Below are 20,292 nucleotides of genomic sequence, written 5' to 3' on the forward strand. Positions count from 1 at the left end.
TGAGTGTCTCACAGGCACCTTTGAGCAGCATGCTCAAAGTAAGCTCATCTGACTTTCCCTGAATTTGTCCTCCTGGTCTTGTTTCCTCAAAAATCCACCATCTTCCTAGTTGCCCAAGGCAGAAATCTAAGAGTCTATCTCTATCCACATAGCTAAGCTAATAGCCACGTCCTACTCGTTGATATTCTAATTATCTAAAATCTACGGCCATCTCTCAATCGCCACAGCCATGCTCCTAGCCCACGTTATTGCTTAGACTACTACAATAACCTTATGATAGTCTCTCTGTTTCTTTCTTGCCTTCCATCAAATTGTTCTCCACACTCCATCCTGAGATTGGTTTTTCCTGTTTAACACCTTTCTCTGGCTTCCCATTGCACTTGGGATAAAATACAAAGCCCATACCACGGCCCCTAAGATCCTGCACCATGAACCTCCTGACTAGCTCTTGGAGACTTTACCTTATACTGTTCTCCCATCTGCTCGTCCTACGCCTCAAACGTCCAACATCTCTCAGGATTGAGGACCTTCAACCCATGATTGGCTTCTTGTCTAAAATGCTCTGTCTGTTCCCTCTCTTCTTCTTCCAACCTAACATTAACTCTTACCCATTCTCCACTTCTTAGCTTACGTGTCACTTCCTCATGAGAATTTTTTCTCTTTGCCTCTCAGATCAGAAAGAGCTGTTATATAAACTCTCATTTCAATTTTCCTTTGTCTTTCATAATCTTCTCCATGCCCTCTTATCTTTTATAACATTCATCACATGTGCACACCTATTTGATGTGGAACTCCGCATGTTAGACTGTAAGCTCCATGCAGATGGAGGCCATCTAAGGTCTTCTTCATTAATGTGTTCTGTGTGTCCAACACAATGACTGATACATAGTAGGGACTCAAAAACTTTTTGCAGGACAAACAAAGGAACAAATGCATGAACAAAAGCTCTTCAAGAAATATTTATTGGATGAACAGTTTGGTGTCCCGCTATGTATTAAACAACTCAGTTTTAAGTGCAGAACCAAGGAAATGATCAATTATATTTTATTCTTATTCTTGTTTCTACAAAGGATTGAATGTGACTGCTTCAGTAATATTAAGTCCAGATTCAATAACATAATTCATATGCTTAAGAGAAAGTGGAATTTTTCAACAAACGCGAAGATAGCCTAACTTGCTCATTACTGGTGGACAAATACTTGCAAAGAAGAGATTTATTATTGCAGAAATGACTTCATTATCTTCAACTGTTCAGATGAAAGAAATCATCTGTTCAGATTTAAAAAGGCACATTAGAAACATACATTTAGCTCTATTCTAAATATATTAAGAGGAATTGCTTTAAGTAACTCGGGAAAAAATCTGGTTTACTTCCTTGCTTTTGCTGAAACATTAAATATTAAATTTTCAGAAAATAATATATTTTCTATTGTATTTAGTCATGTATGCATAGATAAAACCTATTACATCTATCAACCAAAAACTTAACGTGGCAGAGAAAAATTATATTATGTGAACTGATTTGTCTATGTATTTTCTTCATCTTTATTTAAAATGATTAGAATTTAGTTATTTTTCTCAGATAATAAGCATACATGTAATTTCCGAATAATTGAATTCTTACTCAGAAGGAAGGCCAGAATAGCTTATTTATTTCTCCAATGTGAAGAGGAAAATGATAATGTGATCAGCCTGTTTTTTAGTAAATGTCACTTCTCAACTATTATATGGAAAATTTTCACTTTCTGAAATCATGGAAACTTTTATTTAAAAATTGTTGAACCTGACTCATTTAAGGCCTAAATATATATAAGGTAAATAGAAATCAAGCTAAATTTATCTCTTTGGTAGCTAAAGGTCTATATTGGGAAGTGTGCTCTATAATAAGTAAACATCAGACTAGGAAGGTTAGGGTTTAAAGAGTTTTATTGCAAAAACCTTCACTTTTAATTTTCCATTTGTATTTTTTCATAGATGTTTGAAGCACTTAAATTTTGTTTTGGGGTTATGACCACTGACTGAGGACAAGCTTTTTTAAAATTTACTTTTATTATTTATTTATTCATTCATTCATTCATTATTTACTGTCATGAAGAATATAAATGAAAAGGAACTAGAGTCATAAATAATAGCCACACGTAAACTTTAAGCAACAAAAAGTAAGTCCACCTCACACACACACTTTATAAAGCTAGTTCTGCTTTTCAAAATTGGGCACCAGCACATTTCCGAGACAATTAAAAACAAAAGGTCAGTTTGAAAGCTTTGGCACGGAAGATTGATCCTTGCTAGTACTACCAAAGGCCAGTAAGTTCCTGGTGGCAGAATTCAGACTTAAAGCTATGCAAAGTTCTACAGGGACTTAATATTTAACATCATTAACTTGAGTGAAATATCAATACTATGATACAGTGGATAATTTTCAGTTTTCTTTTTATACAATATATTCAAATATTATTATATCCTCAGTTCCTCTTCCTTTTAACTTTAGGTAGTAAATCAAGAGAGGCATTTCAGTTTACTTATTGGAAACTACTTCAACTCCTACTCACCAACAGATTAGAACAGGTTAAACAGGTATTTTATAGAAGTATTAAAATGATAAAGCCAAATATCAATCAGTTTAACTGCCAAAAGCAGAATGTAGCTTCACATAATGATTGGGGAAGGTGTATTAGTCACGTCAGGCGATGGGGTAGCTCTGTCGGTATGACTCAGAAGGTATTACACATCTACATCACCATGTACATATAGGTTATATTTTAGAAGCAAATCTTTCCTTTGATAATAATTTATTTATGTAACATATCTACTTTCATAAGCATTGAAGGAGGAGTTTCTGAAAAAGGGATCACAGAATTTGCCTCTAGTGAAAATATGCAACATTTCTGTGTCAGGAGCCCTTGTCTGCCTTTGGTATCTTGTCACTGCCCTCCTAAAAAGATCTTACCTGAGTCATAAAAGCAAAAATTTTCATAGGTATAATCTACCTTAGTGGCAACCTGGTCCAAATCTCTCATTTTACAGATGAATATGTGAGCATCAGAAAGACTCAGTGAGTGGATTCAGGCCGTTGAATGTGTTTTGTTTCTATTTTGATTAATTGATTGATTGATTGAATATAGTTGACTTACAATATTATATTAGTTTCAGGTGTATGACATAGGTGTATGACATCAATACTGTTATTGATTACACTCCACACAAAGTTATTATAAAATATTGGCTATATTCGCTGTGCTGTACGTTACATTCTTGTATCTTATTTATTTTATACACGGTAGTTTCTACTTCTTAACCGCTTTTCCCTATCTTGCTCCTCCCCAAAACCTCTTCCCACTGAAGCACTAGTTTGTCCTCTTTATCTGTGAGTCTGCCATTTGCCACAACATGGATGGAACTGGAGGGTATTATGTTTAGGGAGATAAGTCAGACAGAGGAAGACAAATACTGTATGTTTTCACTTATATGTGGAATTTAAAATATAAGACAAAGCAGTGTTTGTCACAAAATAGGAATAGACTCATTGAAGGTGTTTGCAGAAATAGGACTTGAACTTCTGATTCCCCAAATAGGTCTCTATCACCTGTAACAGTTGTCTCTAGACTTATTTTCATATTTCAAACAGACATTTTTAAAGAATCAATATACATTTGCCAAAATTTATTTTGTCACGGGAGACATTAAAAACACATCCACCAACAATATTACTAATATTTGATAGAAGAGATGACTTTTTGACACACAAAAGAGGAAAAACAGACAATCAAAATAAAAGGATGCATTCTAACTTAAATAAATTTTACTTTATGGAAATCTCACTACATTTTCTTTGTTCTGCTCATTTTGTTGGAGGCCAGCAAACCCTTCACCATCAATCAGTATTCACCTTTACTATTGTGTCCTCATTTGTAAGCTCTCTGCATTTCACACAAGGAGAGAATTCCCTCGTGAGAATAAACTTCAACACTGGGTTAGAATGATTGTAAGATTGAGGGGTTTTTTCAACTCCTTCTCTTTGTTCTTCTTCAACTCCGAAGAGCTTATCTCAGTGACATTCCATGCTTATTTCAGAATGAGAACACCTTTCTTGGCTTAAAAAATTTTGTGAAAGGTTAGGGTACCTCAGGGCAACCACTAACCACATGTAGTTATTACACAATTCAAACATGGCTAGTCCAGGGCTTCCCCGGTGGCTCAGTAGTTGAGAGTCCGCCTGCCGATGCAGGGGACACGGGTTCGTGCCCTGGTCCGGGAGGATCCCACATGCCGCAGAGCGGCTGGGCCCGTGAGCCTGTGTGTCCGGAGCCTGTGCTCCGTAACGGGAGAGGTCACAACAGGGAGAGGCCCGCGTACCACAAAAAAAAAAAAAAAAAAAGAAAAAGAAAAAACATGGCTAGTCCAAACTAAGATGTGCTGAACATGTAAAATAGATACCGGATTTTGTACAAAATAGAACACAGAATATACATAAATAATGTCTAAATTGATTACTTGTTGAAATGATGATAGTTCAAACATATTAGAGTAAATGAAATATATTATTAAAACGAATTTTGCCTGTTTATTTTTACTTTTTTAATGTGGGTACAAGAAAATTTTAAATGACATGCAATTTAAAATCACATCTTGGCTCCCATGACGTTTCTGTTGGACAGCGCTGGTCTGCATTGAACGAATACTGTGGCCAGAGTTCTCAGGTTCCCCATTTCCTCTCTAGCTCCCCCTGTTGCTGTCCTCAGAGGTCACGTGGCTTTGTCTCCTTTCTCCCAGAATGACCCCAACCTAACAGCAGAATGTACATTCCATATCTGATGAGACAATAATTCAGGAGACATCACTCACTAAACCATGGGTGTCACTCCTAGAACTATTCTTACTCCTTGGTGAATTATTTTAGGCAAGCATAGGTTCTGCCTCTCCTGTAAGATCTAAAGGGATAAAGCAGAGAGAAGCACTAAGTTCTCTGAAATGCCAGGAGCATCTAAATAAATTCAGCTGCTTATCCATATAGGCTCCTAAAGTAGATTCTGTCTACCCTGTAGAATACCAATAGGAAGAGTACCTCTATCCCGGAAGCCTTTATTACACTGTCCACATTAGTAAACAGAACACACAGGCAGAAACATTCTGAAAGAGCGAATATAAAAAGAACGTGAATCCAAAAACATTTGAAGTGCTTAACAACATTAACACTTTTTCTTCCATTTTCCTACATTAAAGACATTGTCTGTGACAGCAAATTGAGGGATTTTCCCTGTAATTTGAGAGTGACAACAGAAACTGTTGCTTTCTCTAAATCTTGATAAACTCAACCTTTTTTCAATTAGTGGAACCTATTGACATAAATGTACAACAGTAGATGTAGACTTTTTTTTCTCAACATATAATTCCATTTGCTGGTTGCGTCATAGGCTGTAGTTCTATAGGTTGAATGGCTGGTTTATGCATCACAGAATTATTCAGCACAGTTTTTGATGATAATCTTGCCATACCTTCCAGGTATACTGCAGCTGAATACAAAGTGAGACTGTCTGAGTACATTGTTTAAAATGTCTCCAGTGACTCACTGGTCCATGGCCTCTGTCCAATGAAACCGGTAATCTCCAAGTAGGCAAGGCCATGTTTTTGTATTATTTTCTGAAAAGCTTCAGAGACATGACTGTTGCAATGAGTTTTACATAATGGATAAAGAAAGTCCAGGCTGTCATTATTCCACACCTAGATTATTATTGGTTCTATCCTGTCCCTTCCCAAACTTAATCCATCCTGTATATGGCTGCCAGAGGAATCTTCTGCTATTTCTCCTTTTCATCATATCAAAACCTACAGCATATCATAACTTATAAGGACTAGCACATCTGGTGTAAGCTCTATTTGACACCAGAGTCTTTCATATATAAGCCCTTTACCCATATACAATCTCATTTCCTGTAACTGGAACCTCTTCCTATTTTAGTCACTCTTTATGTTCCTGAACATTCTAGATCCATGTGTCTGTTCTTGCACTTCCCACTGTCAGATTTCCCATCACCCCTGCTCATTGGCTATCTAAGTTCTATGTTGAAGGTTCTTTTTTCATGACTCTTATATCTCCCAAAGATCTCTTTAATTCTCTAATTGAATGTACTACTAAATTATATACACCCTTGAATTCTTCCCTCTTTGTTCCCCCATCTGTTAGTTTTTCCTCCCTGGTTGGATTGTAAATTCCCCGATATTGCACATCAAACTCAGCACAGTTTTAGACCTGTATATTATACCATGTTTAAGAGCAAGTATGTGTGTTCCCAGAGACCTCTTTCTGAAATTCTAGCTCTAAAACTTACCTAGACTCTGTAAGGCACACTTTTGTTGTCTGTAAAATAGTGATAATAGAACTTATTCATGACGTCTGTTGGGTTAAATGAGATGTCCATGACAGGTTTCCTATCTTTCTCCAAGAGAAGTTTTTGATAGAGGAGGAAGAAGCAGAGTGTATGGGGATACTGGGCAAGCTGTATAGAATAAAATGAGTATACTATAGAGGGGAAACTGGGTACAGAAACAAAAATGATGGGTGTGGATAGCAAATTCATTTTGCAGAGGCCTAGATTTCATTATACCTATTTCATTACAAATATCCTTTAGTGTAAGGTCACTGGCATTTAGCTATGTTATGTACCTTAAAAACATCTAAAGTTATCATTTGTCTGTTTAAAAACCTCGTAAGACTCCCTATTGCCTCTAAGATAAAAGTGAAATTCATTAGCTCTACATGACCTACACACTTCTCTAGCTTTATTTCCCATTTCTCACCTACGTTGTACTTTGTGCTCTTGCTGAATACAGCTATCTTTTCCTGAAGATACTATGTTTGAGTCTGCATTCTCCTTCTGCATGGAATACATTTATTTCTTCCTCTCTTTCCTTCACTCTGTTCTTAGGAATACCCAACCAATCCTTCAAGTTCTGACTCGGTCACATATCCTCCAAAGATACAACTTTCCCATGATGGTCTCGGGAGTACCATATACGTCTTAATGTAAAGTGAGTTTCCTTCTCAAAATCATCTTTCAAAAAAAGGAGGGGCACCTTAATTCTTTTAAAAGTATTTTCTATTATGGGAAATTCTTTGCATTTCTATTTTGAATAACAATTTATTTGGGGAAAGTCATATTAAGCAGAAATAACTGCTATTTTTTTTTTTAAAGATGTGGACCATTTTTTTTTAAGTCTTTATTGAATGTGTTACAATATTGTTTCTGTTTTATGTTTTGGTTTTTTGGTCCCGAGACATGTGGGATCTTAGCTCCCCGACCAGGGATCGAACCCACACCCCCTGCATTGTAAAGTTAAGCCTTAACCACTGGACCGCCAGGGAAATCCCACTGCTATTTGTTCTTAGAGACGCCCCTGATGAAACTGGGTAATAAAAGCTGGCAAATACATTTACACAGATTTTAAAATTATTTTTTCCTGTGTGATATCATACCTGAAAAATTATATTATTGAAAATAAGTCATTTAACAGTCACTTAAAATATAGTATAGGAAGTGGTTATAATGTGGAGATCCCAAAAATATTATTTGTAAAGGATAAATATTTTTTAAGTGATTCCAGTGTTTATTTACACAGGCACTTGAAACTTTGGATAAAATTTTCAATGATGACACCAAGATTAAACAAATGCTATACCTCTAATAATTTAGACAAAATGAAGATGGCAAGCTCCCAAAAAAACAGTTTGATGGGTCAAGGAGCAGCTCTAGTGATGATAAAGAAATTGATGTCAAAGGCTAGGAAGAGTTTGAAAAACATGCTTCATGGAATATGTGAATGGTATAAAATCAGAATTGCTAAATTGATATTTTAAATAGATTTTATAATCTGGTCAACAAATTAAATAGTGGAAATTGTTCTTAACTAGTTCATCATCATCCTAAAATGTTATTAATTCCAGTTGGTCAAAAACGTTGTTTAGTTATTTTCTTTCTTTTTTTCCTTCTTATTGTGAAAATGGGGGAAATCACCTTACATTTCGGACACTGCATATTGGAGCAGGCACGGTATTTCCTCCCTCCCCTGTGCTCTCCTGGCAGTGAGTCGATTCCATTGTATTATAATTACTTGTCTGTCTCCTTTCTGGACTGTGAATGCCTTCGGCACATGGTCAATTCCTTATGATCTTTCTGTCCTGAATATCTAAGCCAAAGCCTGGTTCAGACATTTTTTCACAGGAAGTGAAAATAAGTCAATTCTTAAAGAAATGGTTAATTAATACTAGTACCATAATAAAATGCTAGCTTTTATTTCAATCTTTTGTTAAAATGCTGTAAATAACCGTGCAACCTAAAAGAAACTAAACCTAACTTTTATCTTGACCATTTGAAATTAGTGCTCAGGAAAAGTCTTTTTTTTTTTCTTAACATCTTTATTGGAGTATGATTGCTTTACCATGGTGTGTTAGTTTTTGCTGTATAACAAAGTGAATTAGCTATACATAAACATATATTCCTGTATCTCCTGCCTCTTGCGTCTCCCTCCCACCCTCCCTATCCCACCCCTCTAGGTGGTCACAAAACACCAAGCTGATCTCCCTGTGCTTTGTGGCTGCTTCCCACTAGCTATTTTACAATTGGTAGTGTATATATGTCCATGCCACTCTCTCACTTCGTCCCAGCTTACCCTTCCCCCTCCCCGTGTCCTAAAGTCCATTCTCTACGTCTGCGTCTTTATTCCTGCCCTGCCCCTAGGTTCATCAGAACCATTTTAAAAAATATTTTTAGATTCCATATATATGTGTTATATAACAAATACTGGTCACTGTATATTTGTTTTTCTCTTTCTGACTTACTTCACTCTGTATGACAGACTCTAGGTCCATCCACCTTGCTACAAATAGCTCAATTTCGTTTCTTTTTATGGCTGAGTAATATTCCATTGTATGTATGTGCCACATCTTCTTTATCCATTCATCTGTCGATGATACTTAGGTTGCTTCCATGTCCTGGCTATTGTAAATAGAGCTGCAATAAATATTGTGGTACATGACTCTTTTTGAATTATGGTTTTCTCAGGGTATATGCCCAGTAGTGGGATTGCTGGGTCATATGGTAGTTCTATTTTTAGTTTTTTAATGAACCTCCATACTGTTCAGGAAAAGTCTTCTGAATGAATGAGTGAATGTGTGAATTATTCCTTTCTAAATAACTTTACATATGTATATATCTTTCATTATAAAACACACTCTATTTTATATTTTAACATTCAAGAACTAGGGTATGTCTTACAGCCTATACGACATAAAAGGATAGCATTGTCTCACAATTTAAGTGGTAACCCCTTCTTCTTTTTTCTTTATGGTACATAAAAAGGGGTATTTCTAACAAAAAGGTGACTGCCAACAGAGAAGAAAAGTTAGGACTTATTAATCACTTTCTATGTGTAAGGCATGACAACCTTGTTCAGTAAATAATCTAATCATTATTTTATAGATGAGCTCCCCAAGGCATAAGAGGTTAAGTAACATGATGTTAAGATCACAGCTGGCACCACACGCTCTACCTTTTGGGGGGAAAATTGTTTGACCTTTGAAAGGGGAGTGAAGAAATTATGAGAGCTTTTACTTCACTTCTTCAGATTTATGCTATGGCTTAAAATGTATCATTTATAGTACTTGTTAATCACCATACCTGAATGTATCATAACAATTCAACTATAATAGCGATTATACTTAAGAAACTGCATTGAGGAAGCTATTCAAGCTATTTGTGTCACTTGGTTAAATAAAGCATGTACTTCTAAATTTTATTTTATTTTCATTAGAAAAGTAAAAAAAAAAAAAAAAAGACATATGCCTGCTGGGTACTGGAGAGAATTACTATGATAGGCATGGCTTGCCTCCCTGACTTAACCCAGTTTTCAAAATAACTCCATTGCTATGAATTTAAACATTGAAGTCAGTACAATATCCCTCACCCATGCTATTGTCTCAAAGCTGCCATCAGATGTCCTTTTTCCCCATAGAACAGAAACAACAGCAACACATACTAAGTGTATATTTTTAGACATCTTACTTTGTTTGAAGGTGAAGCGAGGAGATTCTGTAATGACAGAAATGTTAAAGTTTCTTCAGAATGCTTTATGTATGTGCATGTATCAATACATAGGTATATGTGAGTGCTCACATACACACACATTTCTTTAATTCAATAAATATTCACTGAGCAGTACTACTACAAGGCAGGCACTATGTAGGTCTACGTTTTTTAGTGTGGAGTAAAATAGGCAAAGTCCTTGCCTCCAGAGAGCCCTTTGTCTAGTGGGAAAAAAGAAAACTACATTTAAAAAACATAATTTAAATTATAGAAAAAAGAAAAAAGAGATAGAAAAGAAATGGAGTTGTGATATAAAATATGAGAAATCTCCCCTCTCCTCATGTTGTAAGAATTTGAAATGTCCTTTGAATTAAACCAAATCCAAGCATGATGATGGTGCTTGTGTTCATTAGAAGCAAACCAAGGTAAACCAAGTGGGAGTCCCTTAGGATGCAATTAGAGAGGTAAGAGACATTTAAACCTTCCATCAGGGTGAGCATGAAGTAATCCCAGAGAGGGAGGACAGAGTTTTAATTTAATAAGCAGAAATATAATCAATAGAATAGATTGGGAGATAGACACAGTGATCAGAAACGGCAAGAAGCATTACTAAGTGCTGTTGGGGAAGAAAACTACCTTGGTTAAGGGAACTTGAGGATTACAGTTTCCTCACCAAGGAATAGCATAAGGTGAGAAAATTTAAAGCTGCCTTAGCTGAGAGGATTTAAAAAAATTTTTATTGGAGTATAGTTGATTTACAATGTTGTGTTAGTTTCAGGTGTACAGCAAAGTACACATATACATATATCCACTCCTTTTTCGGTTCTTTTCCCATATAGGCCATTATAGAGTATTGAGTAGCATTCCCTGTGCTCTACAGTAGGTGCTTATTAGTTGTCTATTTTATATATAATAGTGTGTGTATGTCAATCCCAATCTTCCAATTTATCCCTCCCCCCTTACCCCCTGGTAACCATAAGTTTATTTTCTACATCTGAAACTCTATTCTGTTTTGTAGATAAGTCTATTTGTATGCCCCCCTTTTTTTTAGATTCCACATATAAGTGATATCATATGATATTTGTCTTTCTCACTTCACACAGTACAGCCATTATGGAGAACAGTATGGAGGTTTCTTAAAAAACTAAAAACAGAGCTACCATATGATCCAGCAATCCCACTCCTGGGCATATACCCTGAGAAAACCATAATTCACAAAGATACATGCACCCCAATGTTCATTGCAGCAATATTTACAATAGCCAGGACATGGAAGCAACGTAAATGTCCATCAACAGATGAATGGATAAAGGAGATGTGGTATATATATATATATATATATGATGGAATATTACTCAGCCATAAAAAAGAATGACATAAAGCCACTTGCAGCAACATGGATAGACTGAAAGGAGTTTTTTAAGTTCACATAACTCTCTTTATTCCACAGCCATCTGATCCTTGGCTGCCCTGAGACAGTGCTTCTCAATGGGAACTATTCACCCCCCAGGAGATACTTGACAGTGGTAGGAGACAGTTTTGGATGTCACAACTGAAGCAAGGGTGATTTTGCTGTCCCAATGCCCAGGACAGCCCCCTCATGACAAAGAATTATCTTGCCCCAAATGTCAATAGTGCAGAAGTTGAGAAATCCTGCTTTATTGTAGAAAGAACTCTCAGCAACAACAGAGAGGTAGAGATAGAGCTAGAAATGATAGAGATTGAGGTAGAGATAAATAGATTGATAGACAGAAAGATAGACAGTTAGATAGATAGATAGATAGACAGAGACTATGCTATGCTTTTGAGGTACAACTGCTTCTGGAGGGAGTTCTCTAGGAGCTGAGAATGCTCCCTGTCTGAAAGCCAGCAAGAAGGCAGGAACCTTAGTCCTACAACCTCCAGGAATTAAATTCTGCCAACAAGAATGAGCTTGGAAGCAGATTTTTGCCAGAGTCTACAAAAAAGAACTCAACTTGACTGACACCTGATTGCAACTGTGTGATACTCTAAGTGGAGAACCCAGCTACAGCAGGCCATATTTCTGATCCACAAAAATGTAAGCTAATAAATGGACATTTTTTCAAGTCACTAGGTGTGTGGTAGGTTGTTACACATCAATAAAAAACTAATACAACACACGAAGAACAGCTATCATAGTCTGGCACATTCCAATACACCCAGTTAGATTGCAAGCTGCCTTTGGGCAGGACTCAAGCTTGTGGTGTTCATTATTACATTCCTCAGCATCCACATGGTATCAGGAACATGGCAGCCTTCAATAAATATTTGTGGACTCACTCATTTGTCTTGGCTTCATAGTTTTTCTTCATTGTCAAGGAACACATTGGAATTTTGTGTACACAGACATAACTATATTTACACAATCTGTGAATTTGCTTAATGTGAACCTCAGTCAAAGAGTTGAATCTGTGTTGATTATACCTGTAAACATAGTTTTCTTATCTGACAAGGTAGGTTAAAAACCCTGAAAAGAATAAACTAACCATGGTAAAAGCCCCTTTGTAGAGGAACTGACCAGCTGGTCCATTGTCCTTAAACACATAAATTTATATTTCTGGGTAAAGGTGATGGTGCATGTTATGGGTCACCTTGACTGGGCACAGTGTCCAACTATTTGTTCAAACATTATTCTGGATTTTTTTGTGAGGGTGGTTTCAGGTGAGATTTACATTTAAATAGATGACTTTTGAGTAAAGCAGATTGCCCTGCATAATGTGGATGGGACTTATCTAATCACTTGAAGTCCTGAATAGAACAAAGTCCACCTACTTAAAGCCTTAATTGAGTGCACTAGATTACATGACTATTATGAGTTTCTAAGGGTTCTATTACTTAAAATCATAAGAAAGATACTTGATAAAAATACATATAATCCTTTCCCAAATCCAAACTATGGTTTCCCTCATATAAAATACTAGCACATGCTAATTTATTTCTGTAAAATCTTACTGCAATTGTGAAATGTACAGTTCCATTATATGTGAGTTGCAAGTGACTCCTTGGTCAGGCTCATTAGAAAAAGTCAGATTTGAAAAGATGAATTGAAAGGGAAGAGATTCCAGAAAGCAGAAGGGAAATAGAATTTTCTTTTTCAATGGCTCATAGAGAGAAACAAATGAAGATAAAATGAAGTTAACCTGACTATGCAATCATTGTCTGGTGTTGGAAGAGGTTGAAAATTGAGACTGTTTAAGAAGGACAGACTGTATGACCTTTGGCATCCTGTCACCCATGTGTGGAATGAGGCCATTTAAAGCTCTCCTTTCAGGAAAGAGATGGGAAACTTCCAATTTAGTAATATTTAATAGAATAAAAACAACTGACTGATGTTGTTTTTATCCTATTATCTTGGGAAGAAAATAGGACAGGACTCAGTTGATAGGAACCAATAACTCTGATCCATTAAATTTAAAGTTTTGAATATTAAATACAGAATACTATTACTACTACAATGACTATGACTACTATTTAATAGTTGTTGAGGATTTCCCATGTGTCCGGCATTGCTCTGTATACTTTAGGTGTAATTATTATTCCTCATGAATAATCCTATGAAGTAAGTACTATCTTTATACCCATTTTATAGAATAGGCAACTAAGGCAGAGAAAAGTCAAGTAACTTGTTCAAAACTAGCATATGTGGGGGTTGGAGCCAGGGTTTAATCCAGACACTCTAATTTCAGAGTCCATGCCCTTAATCACTAGCACTTATGTCTCTTAAAATGAAAATTATTCACTACAAATCAGAATAAATTCACCAATGTATTTTAAAACTATAATATCCTTGTTAATAAATAAGAACTTGTCAATAGAATATCAGGTTAAACTGACTGAAACATACAATTTGTAGGTCAAATTACCAAATACTGATAATCTCATATAGTTCAATGTGCTTCAAATCCATTGCTATTAACCTAGTAATTGCAACATTTCATTGATCTCTTTAATATTCTACCTTTATTATTTAATTTTAATTAGAAATTCAAAAAGGCATCATATGTCTTTTCATGATCTTGGCCCTATTAATCCTATTAAAAAAAATTAGATCTTAACATCCTGCATCACAATCTTTCAGAAAATTAACACCAGTAGTAAGGGAAAATTAATAGTATTTATTGTCATATTGAACTTGGAAATCATTAAAAATATTAAATATCTCATCTACCAAGGAAATAATGAGTATCTATTAAAATTACTAGCAATAAATGAGTTTATTCTTAATTAATTCTGCTTTAGCAGACCATCGAATTCAGAATACAACCCAGAAGTAGCACCTTTATAAGAGAATCTTTCTTGGAAAGGTATTGGAAACATTTTTAGCAGCAAATATAATGTACCTTCAGTAGACATAATCATCCACCACATTAAACTCAAACTTTGGGGCTCTGTCACACAATGGATAGTGCATTGAACTTCTAAACTCAAACTTCGGGGTACTTTACAATCTTGTTTTCCCTATAAATGTATTTATTACATTTCTTCTTTAATCTCCCCACCTGGAATGTTCCCTTTATAATTTTTTTTTATGCTTGCAGCTATCTCTTCACCTTGGTGCCTGTCAAAATTCTATTTTCTGTTAAGTTCTGTCTCATATATCTTTATGTTATAAAGCATCTCCTAAGACCTATTTCTGAGAAATGAACTCTCCTTTGAGTTCGCATAGTCTTTTTCCTTTGAGTTCGCAGTCTTTTGTTTGCACTTTTGTTGTAATTATTACATTTTCCCTCTTACTTTGTGTTCATGTTTTCCCCCCATGTTAGTTCTTTCCTCTGTATCTGTCCTATTGATTAAATCTCTTAAACACATAATCCATCTTTCCTCTCTCCTGTGGTCTCTCATTTAGATTATAATTACTATAGGTTTAAACTGATTTCTTGGTCTATCTTCTATCAGTTAGGATGCTTTCAGCTATGGTAGCAAAACCTCTCACTCAAACTGGTTTTAATAATAAGTACATTTATCATCTCACATGAACAATTCTAGAGATAGAATGAGCTCCATCAGAGAGTATCAGGGTATGAGTTTCATCAGGGCTCAAGGCTATTGTCGTGGACCCAGGTTCCTTCCATCTCTTGATTCTGCCAGATTCAGTGTTTCAGCTTTGCTCTCATGCATGTTTCCTTCACCTTTGCAAGATGGCTGCCCACAGGTCCGTGTGTCACATCCAGACTCAAAAATGCCCAGAGGAGGAAGAAAAAAGTTGCCTCCCTTTGTCTTGTTTTTAGGAGTGAAGAAACTACACTGAGAAGACCTCTGCCAGAGAGGGTGTTCCTTATAGATTTTTCATCCCCTTCTACAGACTTTTGATATCACTTGAAGTTCAATGGAAAGGGTTGTATTAGAGAATTGGCTATAGGGAGACTGTTATGGAATCATTCCTAAATTTAATAGGAATCTGTAATCTAGGGAAGAGATGATTTTTTGGGACTAGGAGGCAGGCAGTGGAGATGGATTTAAGCAGATGAATTATAAGTATATTCCATGTGTAGAAACAAAAGGAATTGGGTGTAGGAAAGGGAGGCTTCAGGGCAGACCACTGGCATGAGTATTTTGGGGAATGGGGGTGTCACTTATGGAGAAGGTTAACACTAGAGGAAAGGCCTTTGGGGGAGAGAAACGTTGAAGATCAAACAGTTGGTTTTTAAACATGTTACATTTGAAATATGCAAGTAGATATTTCAAGTAGGCTGTCACTTATAACCAGACTGAAGTTACAAAGAGAAATGCAGGCTGGAAATACGAATGTGGCGTTGCTCTTTTACAGATGTATTCAAAGACATGGGAGCAGATAAAAGTACCTAAGATGTACGTGGAGAGTGAGGATAAACAACGGCGAAAGCTGAGGCCTATTGAGCACCAGATAGAGAAGAAGGAGCTGACAAAGGAAAGTGAGAGGAGTGGCCAGAGAATTAGGGGGAACATCAGCAGAGAATCATGTCACAAATGTCAAGAGAAAAGAGTGTTTCACAGAGGAATTGCTCAACAGTAGAAAGAAAGAAAGATAAGAAGGAAGGAAGGAAGGAAGGAAGGAAAGGAGGGATGGAGGAAGGGAGGGAGGGAGAAAGGAAGGAAGAAAAGAATGGTGATTAACTCCTACTAAAATGTAATCCATTGATACTATTTGAAGTCAAAAAGAGCTCACTCATGGGAATATGCACAGTGAAAAGGACAGAAATCTCCATTACAATGTCTTCTGACTGTCTCCTTTTTTGCCCAATTTGGCAGTACCTGAAGCTGTAAAATATTTAGAAACTGATCATTAAATGGGATTTGAAAGCTCTTTTGTGATGGTCTGTCTGCTTGCCTTTTATCTGATCTCTGCACCCAGTTCTGTGTTGGAACATGCACTAGTCAGAATGTCCATTATTATCACAAATAATGAATTAGATGATTCATGAAGGCTGTGTCTTCAAAGTCAGACTTCTAGAAGAAAAATAAAAATTTCCATCATCTGAATGGCTGACAATGCTCTCCAAGGAATGAGCATCTAATGATAGGATTTCAGGCACTAGGGACCAAAGAGGGGAGGATATTTTAAAGTAGAGGTATAAAATCATCTCACATAGGCAACTGCCTGTACTGTTTTGGGCTTGAATTTAGAATATAATATATATATATATAACTTATTTTTCCCAAAAGTAGATTATGCTTTAAAAATTTTTAAGAATATATAAACTATACCGATGATGATGAAACTGGAGTAGTTTCATGTGGATAAGTTTGATGAATTTGATGTGTCAGTCTTTGAATGCCATTGGTGAAGCTTCCTTCCCATTGTCCAACTTCTCTACTCCCCCTACCCCCAACAGGGAGTGGTCAACTTTCAGACATTTTACTCCAAGCCCAAGGAAGAGGTGTGACCATACAGACTGAAGCACAATGCCAAAGGCGAAGGACTTTTGCAGTACCTAAAGTTGGAAGGTACTGAGCGTGGTTTCCCTTTGGAAATTAGGAACAAAATACATCTTAGAAGTTAAGACTACCAGCATTGTTGTCAGAATAAACCAGAGTTCAAATCTCAGCTCCAATACCTACTAGCTGAACTGACTTGTGTAATACTTAGCCACTTTAAGCCTCATTTTTCTTTACCTGAAAAATGGTGATAATAATATTATCAGTGATTACTTGGATATCTGTAAATTATTGTGAATATTAACTGTGTTCCATACAAAGCAGTAGGCATTAAATAAATGCTATTATTACTACAATTATTATTGCTCATAACAGCTTTGCTATTCCTTAACCTAGGAAGATCAGTGAGGGAACCTAAGCCACTCACCGATGAGACAATCTCCAGCCATTGCTCTTTCTCTCGATTGTGTTTGTTTTCTGAAGCTGTCAAGCTGGTCTAAGCCCAGTGCGCTCTTTCTCTCTCTCTCTCTCTCTCTCTCTCTCTCTGCAGGAGGAATCCAACTACAGGTGCATGTCTTTCTCCATCCATCACCACACCACTGCTATCATTTTTTTTTCCCTGGGTGTTGGCTTTGGGGAAAGAGTCCTGTAGAGTTGGCTTTGGTCCTCGTCTGCATTAGTCAATCTAGTCAAAATAAAAAGGAACTCTGATAATCCAACCTAGATCACTGAAATTCTACATGGAGTTTGGGTCAATAACCCAGCTACTAATGAAGAGTTCACTGGCATCCATATTCCTTGGGTTTCTGAGAGAAGAGGTGGCTTTCAAAGAAAAGAGTTCAAAATGCTCACTAGTTCTTGTTTTCCCTCTCTCTATATAAATACCATCACCCCTTTTCCTAGCAAGATTTGCAAGTGTTATCTTCCATTTATCTACCAGATATATCACCACATTTATTTGACCATCGGCTTGAAGTCAGGTATGGGATGTATATGTTTCAAGTTGGCTAATAATCCCGTATGGGCAGGCATGGTGTAATTGGTTAATGGAAAGTTACATGGAAAAGAAAATTTGATGCATTTAAATTTCTCAGCCTAAAACTTTAACTAATTTTGTATAACATATTTATCCAAACTTTTTAAAGCCTGGAATGCTTTTTCCTTTCTGAGTGATTTCACACACAAGAGATCACCTTGCGACAACCTTGTCAAGCAGTAGGTGTTATTTTCATTCCTTACTTTGCTGATGAAGCTAAGAGTTCAAAAGATGAATAGGAACAGGATAATGGGGCCCCATCACACTTAGAAAAGATTTAAACTCCTTTCTATGGCTTGCAAGACCCTAGGTGCTCTGTCCTACCAGGCTCTCCGTCGTATCCCTACCGCCAGTCCAAAGCTACTCTGCTCTGTCACGGTAGCCCTCATGTGCTCATCCTCACCTATGGGCTTTAGTACTTAGTCCCAGTTACCTACTGCTGAATTACAATCACCTCTAAAGTTGGTGGCCCCAAAAACAAGCATTTTACTACGCTCATAGTCTCTGCAGATCACAGATTTGTACAGGACACAGAAGCAACATGTTTACGCTCCATGACATCTGATCATCAGCTGGAAAGACTCAAAGGCTGCGGGCGACTCTGGTATCACCTGGAAACACCTCTATGCCCATGTCTGGTGACTGATGATGGCTATTGGCTGGGGCCTCACTTGCAGCTCTTGGCTAGAACACCTGCTTTTTTTCTCTCTGTGGCCTGGGCTTCCTCACAGTGTGGAAACTGAGTAATAAAAGCAAGCATCCCAAGAGAACGGGAGAAAACTGCATAGCAATTTTATGACCTAGTCTCAAAAGTACTCAGCGTCACTTCCACCAGATTCCATTGAGGAGGAGTCCGTCACTGGGTTCTGCTCAGGTTTAAGGGAGAGCATCAGGGGCACACTCTAAGTAGCGCACATTGGATGGGACATATTGTCTTGGCCATCTTTGGAAAATACAATCTGCCACACACCTGCTATTCGCTTTGTCTAAATAGTTTTTTTCTTCCATTCTTTGTATAACTGGCTCCATTATGTCATTCCACTTGTTTCATAGGTACAAATATCCCCATCTATGAAAACTGTATCTAAAATAGTATCATTTTCTTCTCTCAGCTTTTTAAAATTCTTAGTTAATATATCACATATCCTGCCTCATATTCCCTTCCCTCCTTCCTTCCTTTCTTCCTTCCTTCCCTCCCTCCTTCCCTCCTTCCTTCCTTTCTTCCTTCCTTCCCATCCTTCCTCCCTCCCTCCCTCTCTCTCTTCTCTCTCTCATCATCAATCAATCCATCTATATCTACTTATTTCTTCATCTATCTGTTGACCACCATATTCTAAGACATGGGACAGTTTCCAAAGGTTGACTGGCATACTGGCTCTCCTTCCTTAACACAGAGACAGAATAGATAGATACTCAATAAATATTTGTTGAATAAATAAATGCATGAATGAATCCACTGAAATGAATTAGGTTATCAGATCGTTTTGTTTGGAAACTCAAGGCACCTAGACCAGCAGTAAGACCCTTGAGACTCGGGAGAGGGGGTGGGGAAAGGTGAAGCTGCAAGGGCTAGTGGAAGGGGGTCTAAAACCACATTCTGCTAACTCCATGGTTTTGTCCTAGGTCAACTTTGACTCTCAAAATTCCCAAATTAAAGTCTTCTGAGGAGTTTATCAGCCTTTCCAACGTATGCAGAATATAAGAAGCATGCCATGATACATCATTCCATTGTTTAAACTTGTTAACAACTCAATCTTCACAGAACTGAGACTTCCTTTAACTATAAATTTTACTGCACCCATTACTCATTCTCAGAAATGCTTTACCCTCCTTTGATTTGTTCCACTGCATGACTATAGATGATGAAACCAGAGTTTGAGAATGTCACCTCCAATTCTGCCTGACATGGTATCAGGAACTGAGATTACTTACGTAATGATCTTCAAACTGCTCTTAATAAATTACTAATGTTTGTGGTCTCGCTTTAGAGCTAAGCAGTTGAAAAGAAGACTTGTGACTCTCTCACAGAGCAAAATTATCTTTTGTATTTAATAACTAGGTTCAGCTTTCCCTCTAAGTCATTGCCACAGATTTAAATCTAAATGATCACTCCTAAATTATCTATTTCCAACTCAGACTTCTCTTTTAAAGGCAAGATTTGTATATCCAATTAGTTACTGGACATTTTCATTTTCATGACTCACCAGAACTTGACATATCTAAAATTTATTTTATCACTGACCCTGAAAATCTTCTCATTCTATATTTTCTCTCTTAGTGAAATGATCCTCCAGGAGAATC

This window comes from Neophocaena asiaeorientalis, unplaced genomic scaffold (assembly GCF_003031525.2).
Source record: "Neophocaena asiaeorientalis asiaeorientalis breed wild unplaced genomic scaffold, Neophocaena_asiaeorientalis_V1.1 scaffold177, whole genome shotgun sequence".
In the NCBI taxonomy this organism is placed as follows: domain Eukaryota; kingdom Metazoa; phylum Chordata; class Mammalia; order Artiodactyla; family Phocoenidae; genus Neophocaena; species Neophocaena asiaeorientalis.